We start from the raw sequence: 14,953 nt of genomic DNA on the forward strand, positions 1-14,953 counted from the left end.
GGATGGATGGACGGAGGGGAGAAAGGAAGAAAGAAAGGAAGAAAGGAAGAAAAAGAAAAGGGGGCTGGGGTAGAGGGATAATGCCTGCAGAAGATGAAAAGGATGGGTAGAATCTTGTAAAGTTTTTTTCAAAGAGCTTTTCACATTCTCATAACTTGTGTGTTAGTCTGGCAATCTTTCTCGTGGTCTTTTTTTTTTTTTTTTTTTCTCATGGCCTAAAAGAAGAAAATGGAGTGGGTGAAACAGAACTGCTATATGTTATATTTAGTAGGAAACCAGCAAGTGGAGCTGTGTTGCAACTTTATTTTCCCCAAACTGAAGTTGTGTGTATGTACACTGCCACCAAGTAGCAGTGTTCACAGAATCCAAGAGGTAGAACAGAATTTAGAGGTAATGTAACAACTATTATAATAACCTGCATTTATTGACCTTTTAGCTATGTGCCCTGTGTGAACGCTTTACTGACACCAGCTCATTTAATCTTCTTATCAACCTTAAGGGTAAGTGCTTATCCCATCTTATTTTATTTTAGATAATGACTTATAATTTTATATAAATATATACATATTTGGGGGGGTAGTTTTAGATTTACAGAAAATTTGCAAAGATAGTACAGAGAGTTCTCATATACTCTTCATCCAGCTTCCCCTAATGTTAATGTCTTATATAACCATGGTGGATTTGTCAAAACTAAGAGGTTAACATTGATATACTACTATTAACTCAAATATAGATTTTATTAGGATTTCACCAGTTTTTCCACTAATGTCTTTTTCCTGTTCTAGAACCCAATCAAGACAGAGCATAATATTTCGTTGTCCTGTCTCTGTAGTCCCCTTTGATCTGTGACAGCTTCTTAGTCTTCCCTTAAGATGATATATTCAATTATAAAAACTTCAAGTCCAAAGGAAATAATCAACAGGGTGAAAAGGAAACATACAGAAGGGGAGAGAATATTTGCAAACTATATATCTGATAAGGGATTAATATCCAGAATACATAAAGAACTCCTACAACTCCCACCAAAAAACCTGATTAACAAATGGGCAAAGGACTTGAATAGACATTTCTCCAAAGAAGACATGAAAATAGCCAACAAGCACATGAAAAGATGTTTAACATCATTAATCATCAGGGGAATGCGAATCAAACCACAATGGGTATCACCTCATGACCATTAGGACGGCCACAATCAAAACAAACAAACCAAAAAACCCCCCAAGTCTTGGTGAGGATATGGAGAAATTGGAAACCTGGTGCACTGTTAGTAGGAATGTAAAATGGTGTAGCCACCATGGAAAACAGTATAGAGTTGCCTCAAAAAATTGAAAATAGAATTAGCATATGATCCAGAAATACCACTTTCAGGCATATATCCAGAATAATTGAAAACATGATTTCAAAGGGATATTTGTATACCCAAGTGTTTTTCACCATAGCCAAGAGGTGGAAGCAACCTAAATGTCCATTGATGCATGAATGGGTAAAGAAAATGTGATCGATACACACACGTGTGTGCGCGCGCACACACACACACACACACACACACACACAATGGAATATTATTCAGCCTTAAAAAAGAAGGAAATCCTGCCATATACTCCAAGGTGGACGAACCTTAAGGACATTATGCTAAGTGAAATAAGCCAGACACAAAAGGACAAATACCGTATGATTCCACTTATATGAGGTATCCAAAGTAGTCCAACTCTTAGAAAGTAGAAGGGTGGTTTCCGGGGGAGGAGAGAAAAGGGAGTTGTTCAATGGGTATAGAATTTCATTTTTGAGAGATGAAAATGTTCTAGAGATTTACTGTACAACAATGTGCATAAATACTACTGAACCGTACACTTAAAAGTTGTTAAAGTGATAAATTTTATGTCATGTGTTTTTACCATAATAAAACAAGAACTTCAAGCCTTATAGACAAGTACAAAGGAAAAAACAGCAAACCAGCCAGATAGAACAGGAGCTAACCTTTCTGGAGCAGACCCTGTTCACGGTTCATATCCATTCACAGTCCTCCTACCTTCTTTCTTGCCGAGACCCAGTTTTGTTTTTGAATTTGCTCTCCAAGTGGTATATGCTCAGGGAAGAGGCCCTGCTTTGGAGACAGTTTTACTTACTCTTAAAAAGAGTTTTACCACATTGCATTTTCTGCCCCTGGATGTTGTTGTTCTTGGAATGTGTCCCTTATCGTATAAGCCACTTTTAGTTGGGTATTGTGTTCCTTGCAGGCGAAAACACCCTCACTGATAACCTTGCCATGCGTAGTAGACAGATGCAGCGCTACAATCCCACTGTGGAGAGATCTGGAGGACAGTGATGGAGGGAAATCTTCCCAGTGGGCAGAACTCGAGCAGTTCATCTGGTTGTTTGTTTTGCCTGGAAGGAGCCATGGCTAGAGGTATGGGTTTACATCGATTCATGGGCTGTGGCTACTGGTTTGGCTGGATGGTCAGGGACTTGGAAGAACCATGATTGGAAAATTGATGACAAGGAGGTCTGGAGAACAGGTAGGCAAATAGATTTCTCTGAATGGAAATGAAAGGGCGGTCTCAGCAGAGGAGGATTTTAATAATCAGGTGGACAGAATGTCATTCTGTGGATGTCAGTCAGCCTCCTTCCCCAGCCACTCCAGCCACTGCCCAATGTCAGGGATAAAGTTTATGCATGGACTTCCACTCACCAAGGCTGATCTGGCTGTAGCCACAGCCAAGTGCCCAGTCTGCCAGCACCAGAGACCAACACAGAGGCCCTGATATGGCACTATTCTCCAGGGTGATCAGATAGTTACCTGGTGACAGATTGGTTACATTGGGCCACTTCCACCAAGGAAGGGGCAGAGTTTTGTTCTTATTAGAACGCTTACTCTGGTTATAGATATGCCTTTCCTGCCCACAGTGCTTCTGCCAAAACTACCATCTGTGGATTTACAGAGGGCCTTATCCACCATTAAGGTATTCCACACAGCAATAACTCTGACCAGAAATTCATTTCACTGCAAATGAAGTGAGACAATTGGCTCCTACTCATGGAATTCATTGTTCTTAGCATATTCCCCATTATCTGGACGGAGCTGGCTTGATAGAATTGTGGAATGGCCACTTCACAACGTGGGTAAGGAGGAGGAGGTCTGGGAAGCAGAAGATCCCAGGGGCGCCTCTTAGAACTACTATGTCCAGTGATTAAAGTTCATGGAAAATTACAGTGCAATTCAGGTAGGATTATTGATGTCACAGTACCTTCAGTAATGAAGGTTTGGGTCACCTTGTCAGGCAAGAACCAGCTGAGAGTCTTGCTGAAGACAAAGGGGATGTGGAATTGGTAGAGGAGAAGGAAGTTTCAAATACCAGCTACATCGTGTGACAAGTTACACAAATGAGGACTGTAGTAGTTATAAGTATTTCTTCTTACTTTAATGTGAATGTATTTGAATATCTAATTTTTTAATTTCCTTTTTTCCCTCTGTCTTATTCCCTTACCATCTAAGTGAAATGTGCTAATAAGGCAACTTTATATTTAAGTATTCAAGTTACAGGATCTCAAAGAGGGAATGAGCTAGAAGAGGAATGAACATCACCCAAAGATGGGTAAAGAGACTAGGTGCTTTGTACTCTCTTTTGGAAAGAGGGCTAATGTGTTTTGGTTGTATAAAAGATCATTGTATCACGTTAGGTGAATGCATGATTTTGCTATTGTGTTTATTTGGAGGTTAAATGTGATTCCAAGAAGTATGTATGGATGTGGAGTTGACAAGGGGTGGACTGTGGTGGTTTGTATTGTGTCAAATAGGCTCAATTGGAACTACATTTCCCAGAATCCCTGTACCTGTAGAGCTGGCCCAAAGAGGAATTTACATGAGGTTTGAAAGGCAGGAATGAAGCACCAGACATTACTCTCTGAAGGTCACCGTGGTCAGATAGATGCAATGACAGACACAGAGAAGTGCTGGTCGGTTCTGTCTGTCCTCGACTCTTCCACCCCTCTTTCAGCTCTTCTTCCCAACTGCTGATCCCGTTGACCAGTAGTGGCCTCAGGTCCACCACTAGTCACTGGGCAGCAGACTCAGAGAAGCAGCAGCCACTCAGAGCCATGGCTTGCCCCATTGATGTCCCCATGAACTTTCCCTTTGCACTTCCCTTTTGGTGGTTGGATGTGCTTGGGTTTCAGATTGACTGATAGGTGACGTACCTATGATCTTCCAGCTTCCCTCCTGGACCTTCACTTCCCCAAATGTAAGGTCTCATTCCACCGTAAATTCCTTACATATTAACCCAGCAGTTGGCAAACTACATACGGCTCATGGGTCAAATCCAGCCTGCCACCTGTTTTTGTAAATAAAGTTTAATTGGAACACAGACACACCTGTTCATTTGCATATTTTTTTTTTTTTTTTTTTTTTATTTTTATTTTTGGCTGTGTTGGGTCTTCGTTTCTGTGTTAGGGCTTTCTCTAGTTGCGGCAAGCGGGGGCCACTCTTCATCGCGGTGCGCGGGCCTCTCACTATCGCGGCCTCTCTTGTTGCAGAGCACAGGCTCCAGACGCGCAGGCTCAGTAGTTGTGGCTCACGGGCCTAGTTGCTCCGCGGCATGTGGGATCTTCCCAGACCAGGGCTCGAACCCGTGTCCCCTGCATTAGCAGGCAGATTCTAAACCACTGCGCCACCAGGGAAGCCCCTGTTCATTTGCATATTATCTATGGCTGCTTAATGACCAGGTTGCGTAGGTGTGACAGAAGCTACGTGCCTCCTGAAGCCTAGAATATTTATTATCTGGCACAGGAAAACATTCGCGCCCCTCCTCCACTCATGCCAGGTGTGCTTCTCTGATTGGAACCTGACTGGTACACATGGCCAACCCAGACATCACTAGGGCAGGTAAAAATATCAGCCTCTACTGAGAAGAACTCTAAAGTTACAGGGAAAGGGCATGGATGCAGGGAGAGCTGAAGAATTAGGAAGCTAGTGCACTCTACCATATATACTGGTTTAAATCGGAAGTCTATTTAATTTTTTTTGAATTTAAAGAAGAAAGTAAAACAGAAGAAATTGCTCAACTTAAGATAAATGTTTCTTCACCGCAAGAGATGTTAATTCCTAAAATAATCTTCTAAGCCTAAAAAAAATTATGAATTATGATAACCATTAGAGGTTGAATTCACTAGTTTTTTGGTTTTTTAAAAAAAATTTATTTATTTTATTTATTTATTTTTGGCTGCATTGGGTCTTCATTGCTGCACACGGGCTTTCTCTAGTTGTGAGCGGGGGCTACTCTTTGTTGCGGCTCGTGGGCTTCTCATTGCGGTGGCTTCTCTTGTTGTGGAGCACGGGCTCTAGGTGTGTGGGCTTCAGTAGCTGTGGCACCTGGGCTCAGTAGTTGTGGCTCACTGACTCTAGAGCGCAGGCTCAGCAGTTGTGGCCCACGGGCTTAGTTGCTCCGCGGCATGTGGGATCTTCCTGGACCGGGGCTTAAACCCGTGTCCCCTGCATTGGCAGGCAGATTCTTAACCACTGCGCCACCAGGGAAGCCCAGAATTCACTAGTTTTTGAAATCACATTTCAGTTTTAAATAGAATTGATTTACTCCAAACAATAAGACATCAAGTGATTAATACTGTTTCGTTGCCTTCCTTTTCCCCTCTCCTCACTCCCAGTTTTTGCTTATACTGTTTTTCCTTTAGTCCTGTTTCTCTCTTTAAGTGGATTCAGTGCCTACCATCTATTCCACTATGTGATGTCCCTATTCTAGAATTCTTTATTTTGACTCATCTCTTGGCTAGATTTTATCATCAATACTTTTTTTTTTTAAGAAGTGACTATAGTTTCTGAATTATTTCATGTTTGAGAGTGTCTGCCTGTTGCTTGTATGTCAGTTTGATTGAATGTGACATTCTTAGGTCACACTTTTTCCTCTCAGATCTTTTTAGATCAACTCTGTGTCCTTTGGCATTGAATGTTGCTGTAAGGGGAGTCTGAGACCAGCTTGATTTTTTCCCTCCTTTAAAAGTGATCTGTTTTTATTTTTCTGTTCTACCAGAACGTTTGAACAATTTTTTTTTTTGGCTGCGCCACTTGGCTTGTGGGGTCTTAGTTTTCCAACCAGGGATCGAACTCTGGCCCTGGGCATTGAGAGCGTGGAGTCCTAACCACTGGACCACCAGGGAATTCCCTGAACAATTTTTTTCCTTTAAATCTTGACACTCAGAATCTTAAACAGGTATGTCAATGTTGGTTATACTAAAACAAAATTTCCTGACATGATCTTTTCAATATTCATATTTAAGTTTTCATTCAAGTCAGAGAAATGTATATTTATAAATTTATAAGAAATCTATATTATATCTCTGAATAATTTTAAGTTCCTTTTGTTGAGATCTGTACACAAGGGACATCAATTGTCCTTAAGTTAGAACATCTTTGACTTCTATATCTATCACATTCTTTCTAATTGCTTCAATCTCTGTGTCTTTTCCCTCGACTTCTTTTATCTTAAGTCTCTCCTCCATGCTGTTAATTTGATTTTCAGCCGTGATTATTTTTTTCTTTTCTAATTTATTTATTATATCTACAATCATAGTATTTTGGTTTTCAATTTATTTCCTTAGCTCTGCAACCTCCCTTTTCATCTCATTCTGTTACTGTACTGTCTCATTTTTCAGTTTTTGTTTTATTAACTTAAAACCATATTACATTATTCTAAACTGCAAAATGCTTGCAGAGAATCTGTCTCTCTTATTTGGGTTCTAGCCTCCAGGACTGTGAGACAATACATTTCTGTTGTCTAAGCCTCCCGGTTTGTGGTGCTTTGCTGTGGCAGCCCTAGCAAACCAATACACCGGGCCACCTTACTTAACATTCCGGCCAGACCCCAGGACTCTCTCTCCCTCTTCTCTGCTTTATTTTTCTTCCTTGCAACTTATCCCCTTCTAATATATGGTGTAATTTCCTTATTTATATTATTGCCTGCTCCCCCACTAGAATGAGGGCAGGAATTTTTGCTTTAGTTCGCTGATTTATTTCTAGGGCCTAGCACATAATAGAAGCTCAATAAATGGCTGTTGAGTGAATAAATACAACCACATCTGATGCCCTAACCTATGCTCAGGATGAGAACTGATAGAATCACATTGATTATTGCTTTGTGATTTGGGGGAGAATGTCTTTGGATTCATTCATCTACTTAGAGAATATTTATTGAGCTCCTACTACATGCCAGGCACTGCTCTCAAGTGTTAAGAGTACAGTAGTAAACAAAAACAAGAGGGAGAAAAAGACAATAAACAAATAGCTTATATACTATCAGGCAGTGATAGGTGCTGTGAAAACTAGTTAAGCAGGGTAAATCCTCCAGATGACTACTGCTGTGGAAAAAACAGCCCTGAAACTCCGTGGCCTAAAACAACAATTTTGTATTCTCTCTCATGGTTCTCTGGTGGACCGGGCCCATCAGGGTGGGTCTTGCTGGGGGTCTCACAAGTGGTGCAGCCAGATGCCGGCCGGGCCTCGAGTCACCCGAAGGACCGGCTGGGTCGGACATCGAGGTGCCTCACTCGTTTGGCTGCCATGGATGTTGACCTCTGGCTGGGAGCTCAGCAGGCTGCGGACCGGCACATCTGCTTGTGGCCTCCCCACAAGCTTCTCAGCCTGGCAGCTTGGCTCTGGAAGGAGCACTCCAAGAGTAAGTGTTCCACGAAGCAGGAAGCAGAGGCTGCCGGAGCAGTGAAGTGCCTGGGACTGGGTCAGCGTCACTTTTGCCGTATTCTGTTGGTTAGAGCAGTGACAGGGACCCCAGATTCAAGGGGCCAGAGAAAGAACACGTGGCGTAGGAGAGATTGCTGCAGCACCTTTGGAAAACACAGTCCGCATGGCAAGAGGATGGTAAAGGATGGGCGAGCAGGGAAGGGAGGTGCTCTTTGTAGGGACGGCCTCCCTGATCAGCCTCCTTGGAGCACAGGCCTGCGGGGAGTGAGGATATCTGGGGAAGAGTGTTATAGGCTGAGGATGGCGAGTACAAAGACCCTGAGGCCAGGCCTTAGGCATGGTGCTTGGCATGGTGAGGAACAGCTGAGGTGCGGTGGGAAAGGAGCTGTGAGACCAGCACTTACAAGACTCAAGCAATGTCTTATCTGTAGGCCCCAATAGTTCACAGAAACCTGAAGGCTTTCAAAGCTTTGGGGCCTTTGCTGCAGCCCTTGCTGATGACTCCACCCACGCCTGCCCTGTGTTGCTTGCCTTCCCCATCCTGAACCCACTGGTGCTCTCGCCAGCAGGTTTTCCCTTTTCTCCTTGATCTCCATCAACCCATGAGGCCTTGTCATTAAGTCACCCTCTTCGGCCCAGAAGCCAGGTGCCAACCAGGTTGCCTGTGTTGCTATGTTTGCTGCTATGAGACAGGTTCGGGGCCGCAGAGCAAATTCTACATGTCTGTGTCATAGCCCTGCTGTCACAGTATGTATACTTCTCAGGTCGGCCCATTGGGGCCCCAGCCCAGAAACAGGGAAATGGCTCAGAGCCAAAGGGGCCCAGGTGCCCTTTGCTGGGACTGCAACCTGCCCTGTTCCCCACCTGGCTCTAGCCCGGCCCCTTCTGGGGTTGGAACTCTCCGCCCACAAGCCAACCCATTGGCTGGCTGAACCCTTGTCTACGCCATCGGATTATCTGGAACCATGACTGACCCCAGCCGGGCTCTGGACTCTTCTGGCTTCCCCACTGAGGGGCTGTCTGTCTGATCTGCCACCTGAAGACCAGCAGCTGGGGGAGAGGTTGCAGGGTGGATAAGGGTGCCAGTTCGGGAGTCTGCCTGATTGGGTTTAGATCTGGCTCTGCCTCGCATTGACAGGGTTACCTTGGGCAAGTAGTTTAACCTCCCCGTCCTTTTGATCCTTCAGTAGAGGGCCTTTACTACATCTTTAAAATATTAGAAATAGGTCTTAAGAATGATCCGCCATCTAGTTGTTTTCCATAGCCAGACAACTCTTAGACCTCCATCAGCCTGCTGAACTGTTCCTTCTTCAGAGACTTTTTCATATACCATCCAGAAGCGTCCGGATATCCTTCTAACTGTTGTGGCTTGCAGGATCAAAGTAACAACCTGAATTTGATACAAGTTCAACGTCTTTTCCTTTAAGAATTAACTCCTCTTTCTGGGCTTGAGACCCTGAACAAGCAACGCCTGGTTCAAATACTTTCAAACGCTGCTGATCTATTTCTCATGCAAGAAATTCCAGATTTCAACCAGAGACCTGTCCTCTTGAATGACAGCGGTGACGGGGAAGCACACAGATCTCATCTTGGAACGGAAGCCAGGGTAACACCCTCCATTACGTTCTGTACGTGGCAACCGACAGTGCAAACCACAGCCAGTTCCTTCCTATTTCCCCACCATTTGTCCACCCAGAGCCTCTTCTTCTTCCTTCCAAGGAGACTGAGTTTGACCCTGATGTGATTCAAATCCCTCTGCAGCCTCCTGTGGGGCCGTTCGTGACACCTGTGCATCCCTTCTGAGTGATGTCTACATTTTCTGGACCGTCGACTGCCTGATTGCTTTTATTCTCACAGCAGATGCAGCAAAGAGAGACCCCGTCCCTGTGATCTTGTTTCTGCATCAGTAAAGTCGGCTGTAGTACTGACCTCATAAGTTCACTGGGAGAATTCATTGAGTTCATGCACACACATCAATATTAAGGGCTTGGAAGGATGCCCGGCACATTGTTGGTGCTAAGTGTTGGCTCTAATTATTTTACTATATTAGAGTCTGTGACTTCTTGGATGAAGCTCTAGACCTTTCCGTGCTGCTCCCCAGAGCCAGGCCCTGTAGCCGGACCCCATCTCGAGGCCCCACATCCACTGGGCTTCTCAAGTTACGTTCCCCTCCCACTAGCCTGATAACCCATCATGCCCCCGACCTGGCCTACTCAGAGCACCAAGGAGGCAGGGTGTAGAGTCCATCTTGTGATAAAATTCAGCCAGAATCCATTTGAATTTCCAGAGGCTAAACCACGGGACCCAAAGTGGACACTGGAGCCCTTGGAGACAAAGCAGAAGCTCTTGCTGACTGGCAAACTTCAGGAACCGCCACACAAGACGGAGCTTTGGTTGATTAGCTGGGGGTGCTGGACGGGAAGGGGGCAACACGGTTGGAGGAGATGCTGAGACCTGGCTTCCGGCTTAAGCTTTTACTTAGATTGCGTCTCCCAGCATGCGGTGTCCGAGAGTGCTCTTGGATAAGTGGCGGAGACAAAGTCCCTCACGCCCCAGTGGCGATGAGCAGACGCCGGAGCTTTGTCCCCATTTGGGGAACGCTGGTCCGCTGAGTCAGCCTGATCACAAAAGGGTAAAGAATCAAGGAACTTTTTTCTTTTCTTTTTTTTTTTTGGCTGTGTTGGGTCTTCGTTGCTGCGCGCGGGCTTTCTCTTGTTGCATCGAGCGGGGGCTACTCTTCGTTGCGGTGCGCGGGCTTCTCTGGCTTCTCTTGTTGCAGAGCATGGGCTCTAGGCACACAGGCTTTAGTAGTTGTGGCGTGCGGGCTTCAGTAGTTGTGGCTCGTGGGCTCTAGAGTGCAGGCTCAGTAGTTGTGGCACACGGGCTTAATTGCTCTGCGCCATGTGGGATCTTCCCGGACCAGGGATTGAACCCGTGTCCCCTGCATTGGTAGGCATATTCTTATCCACTGCGCCACCAGGGAAGCCCAATCAAGGAACTTTTGAAGGTTAGAAACAGGCCCTGGTTTCTGTGTTACTTTTTTTTTTCCTTTTTAAATTATTTTTTGTTGTAGTAAAAAACAAAAACAAAAACAAACACATAACATAAAATTTATCATCTTAACCATTTTTAAGTATGCAGTCCAGCAGTGTTGAATATATGCACATTGTTGTGCAGCCAGTCTTCAGAACTTTTTGCAAAACTAAGTCTATACTTGTTAAACTCTGCTTCCCGCCGCCCCGCCTCCCTCCGCCCCTGGTAAGCACCATTCTGCCTTCTCTTTCTCTGAATTTGACGACCCTAGGTACCTCATATAAGGGGATCACACAGGACTGGTTTCTGTGCTACTTTTGAAAACGGACTTTTGGAAACCTTTGTGACAGCCGTCAACACACACGCCGTCCTCCCACCTCTTCTTCTCAGTCTCCCCCTTAAGGTCTCCCCCTGTGCTCAGCCCACAGGTACTGCCGTCCTCCCCACTCAGTCCTTGGCCAGTGCGTGGCCCCTCACACTTTTTCTGGGTGGGCTCCCCCAGCCTTGGCTCCACCCAGCCTCAGACAGCTGACGGCTGCTCCTCCGTCTGGAGTCTTATCCTCCCTGGGCCTCTGCCCGACCTTCAGGGCTCAGCATTTTGACCAAACGTCAGGGAGATGCTTGCATAGGTGGTCCAGGAACCATATTTTAAGCACTACTGCTGCGTCATAACGACCGATTTCCTTGTCTGTCTCCCCAACTAGTGTCAGCTCTGTGAAGGCTGAGGCTGGTCCCTCCTGACAGCCCAGCCTTGCAGACATCAGAGTGAGTGAATGAAGGAAGAAATCCTAAAACACAGCTCAGTAGAAAAGTGAGACCAAGAGAAAGCTCTCAAGGTGGAGACGGTACACTGAACACATGCATCTTTTCCCTAATGAAACTCCACTCAAACTACAGCAGAGGGATTTAAGCGACAATACACAAACCCAGGAGGAGAGTGAAGTGGCAGAGCTGAAAGGCGGAGTCACAGGGGGCTGGTGGGAAAGCGAGAAGCCATGGAATCCCTAGAGCGTACAGGAGCAGGCAGCCCCAGTGCCTCTGGAAGTGGGAGTGAAGGTGAGGGAGGGATCATGGGAGCCATCCTAGGGGCTCCCCACCATCCTGTGTGAGCTTACAAGCACTCAGGATGCAGCCCACTTACCCAACCATCTTCCTGCCAGGGGCCCAGTCTCTTGTCCACACAAGTGCCCTAATTCTGGTGAATGCTGAGTTTTCCAAACTGTACCCACTGTCCCCCAGCAGGGCTCTGAGCACTTTCTGAGCTGAAGACCCTTTTTGGAGCATCTCATCGTGGGAACCTTCATCCAGAAATGGCAGTACTGCCCTTACCTTATTCAGCTAGACTTGTGCTTAAAACCCAGCGTTTCAAAACTCAACAATTTTTGTGTTAGGTATACAGATTTAGGTGGTGAACTATTTTAAAGGTTAAAAAAAAAAAAAGATTAATGCAAAAATCAGCCAAGTGGTTACCTCTTTGGGGAAGGAAAATGATGGAGGAGGAACACAGCAAGGGCTCTGTAGGACATTGAATTGTGTCCCCCCAAAATATGTTCAAGTCCTCACCCCCAGTGCCTGTGAATGTGACTTTATTTGGAAAGAGCATCTTTGCAGACTTAATCAAGTTAAGATGGGTCATACTGACTGGATTAGAGTGGGTCCTAATCCAATGACGGGTGTCTTTATAAGAGAAAGGAGAGGGAAGAAGGCTGGTGACAATGGAAGCAGAGATTGGAGTGATGCAGCTACAAGCCAAGGAACGCCAAGGATTGCTGGGAGCCACCAGAAGCTAGGAAAAGGCAAACACTTTCCTCAGGAGCCTTCAGACACCTCGATTGCAGACTTCTAGCCCCCAGAGCTGTGAGAGAATAAATTTCCCTTGTTTTAAGCCACTCAGTTTGTGATCATTTGTTATAGCAGCCATGGGAAACTAACACAAGTCCCAAAGCTTTACTAATGTTATATTTCTTAACCTGGGTTATGAGTACTAGGGGATTGGCTTTAGTATTGTTTTTAAACTATACATATGTGATTTCACATTAACAAAATTAAAAATAAATAACAGCAGAAAAGGAACATCCAGCGAGGGTCTGGGCCTTGAAGATGGGTTCAGATCGGGCATATTTGGCTATGGGTTTGCTGTGCATGCCAAGATCGTGGCACGTCTGTGGGATGCGTCCTGGAGGGGGCTCTCTGGGGCTGAGCTTGAACATCATAGGTCATGGGATACAGCAGATGGCAGAGGGGTGGTGGAAGCTTCTTGTCCTACATGTGAACATCTCATGTGATTACCGTCCCAGGAGGTGCCATGTCAACAGGAAGATGAGATGCCCCTCCTTCCTGGGTGCAGCAGGCTGTCCGCCTCACGGGAGAGTCGCGGACTGGATAGCTGAAGTGGGAAGGGTCCCTCCGGAGGCTCTGTGGGGGTCTGCTGACCTGCAGCATCTGTCTGGGAGGCAGCCCGAGGTCTTCCTTCTTCGCCCTGATGGGGGACGCTTGGGGCATAGCATCCCCCTCAGTGGGAGCCCTGTCCGCCGCAAAGTGGGCAAGGTCTGAGCAGCCCCACCATCTCCGAGATGCTTGTCACAATCCGGGGCCACACTTGGCTTTCTGTTGATGGCCCCGTGGAACTTCCAGGAGAAAGGCGTCATCAAGGGCCAGAGGAGCCCTTTCAAGAAACTGAAATAGAGGAGCCACTGGGGGAGAAGCAGCATCCACCCACCCCCAGTGTCATGGGACTTCCTCCGCAGGCCTCCTGCAAAACGCTGTTGCCTTCGTGAGCACTGCCCCTCGGAGCAACTTTCCTCTTCCCTTTGCTCAGCCAGAGGAATCAGGGCCGTGGGCTTTCTTGGTGATTTTTTTTTCTCTGCTTGGTTCCCTGCCTTGTAGTTAAGAGGAAATAACAGCCATCCTAGGAATTCTCAATAAATGTATATTATTTAGCTGAAAAAAAAATTGTTAAAGGACGAGAAAGCGAATAGTGAACACCTTATACACTGTCCTAAACAAATAGATGCTGGTTCTGAGTGTAAAAGTGCACTCTGAAAAGCAGGGAGAGACGGGAAGAAGTCACTTTATACCTCCCTTAAAACTGTGTTAAGTTCTGTTTAATGTCTATTCTGGGAAAGGGATATAATTCCTTCAAAAGCTGGACTGCCCTGCAGCTGAAGCCAAGTTGTAAAACTGTTTGGGACGTAGTAAGAAGGTTAGTAAAGAGACCAATCCTACGGTCATTTCTAACGATTGACGGGAGGGGAATTTGGAATGGTTTAAATGCTGGCTGTCAAGAAAACCAGTGATTGGAAAAACAACATCACGGGGCTTTTTATATGGCCCACTGGTATCGTGAGGCAATGTGATTATTTTCCTGACTTTCTGTTTTTGTCACAGGAAAAGGAAGAAGCAAGGGAATCAGAGGAGTGATCAGATGCCTAATTACCAGTGCTTCTCTCAGATAAATTATAAACAGGCAGTTAAAATATTCTCCTGCTACAGCAAAGAAACAAAGCAGCCTTTAAACACTTTGGATGTCAACATGCCCTAATTTCAAAAGCACTAGAGCTATGTATAACCCCAAAGATAATCTCTTTCTCCAAGGAATGAGTAAGCAGTGTTTAAAAAAAAAAAAAAAAATAACTCTGACTCGCCATTCCTGGGCCTGTGGCAGACATCATTAATCAATCAAGTCAGATTATTTTTTCCATGGAACCTAAATGCTGCCCCAGAATTCTTCTCAACAATGTGTGCCTGACAGCTACTATAAATAGATCAGAATTGGCTTGTGAGCTGAGCCAACCAAAGAGGCATCTAATATGATGGTTAAAAGTATAATCTTTGGAGCCAAATATCAGCTCAGCTAATGAAGCTTTCATATAAATTTCTTTACCTTCAAAATGCAGATATTAATAATACCTATCTCATTGGATTGTTGTAAGGATTAAATTAATCACCACACCTAAAGAGCTTAGAACAGGACAAATAGCAAATACTTGAAAAATATTATTTTTATTTTTCCAGAATAAAAAGTTAAAAAAGATTGTTTACTATTTAACCGTGGAGGAAGAACTAGATTAAGACTTAGTAGGAATCTATAAGTTGAGGGTTTATTCAACAAAGATATATTATTATATGCCAGACTGTGTATAAAATGTTGGAAATTCTGTGGCTAGCAAGACAAGTAAGGCGGGACTTCCCTGTTAGCACAGTGGTTAAGAATCCGCC

At 45.1% G+C, this 14,953-nt stretch overlaps 1 pseudogene; it reads right to left on the reverse strand.

Annotated features, from left to right (window-relative positions):
• Window positions 1-7,471: 7,471 nt before the first annotated feature.
• Window positions 7,472-12,758, reverse strand: LOC118901208 (annotated as a pseudogene).
• Between the last annotated feature and the right edge of the window lie 2,195 nt (window positions 12,759-14,953).

The sequence above is a fragment of the Balaenoptera musculus genome, chromosome 9 (genome assembly GCF_009873245.2).
Source record: "Balaenoptera musculus isolate JJ_BM4_2016_0621 chromosome 9, mBalMus1.pri.v3, whole genome shotgun sequence".
In the NCBI taxonomy this organism is placed as follows: Eukaryota; Metazoa; Chordata; class Mammalia; order Artiodactyla; family Balaenopteridae; genus Balaenoptera; species Balaenoptera musculus.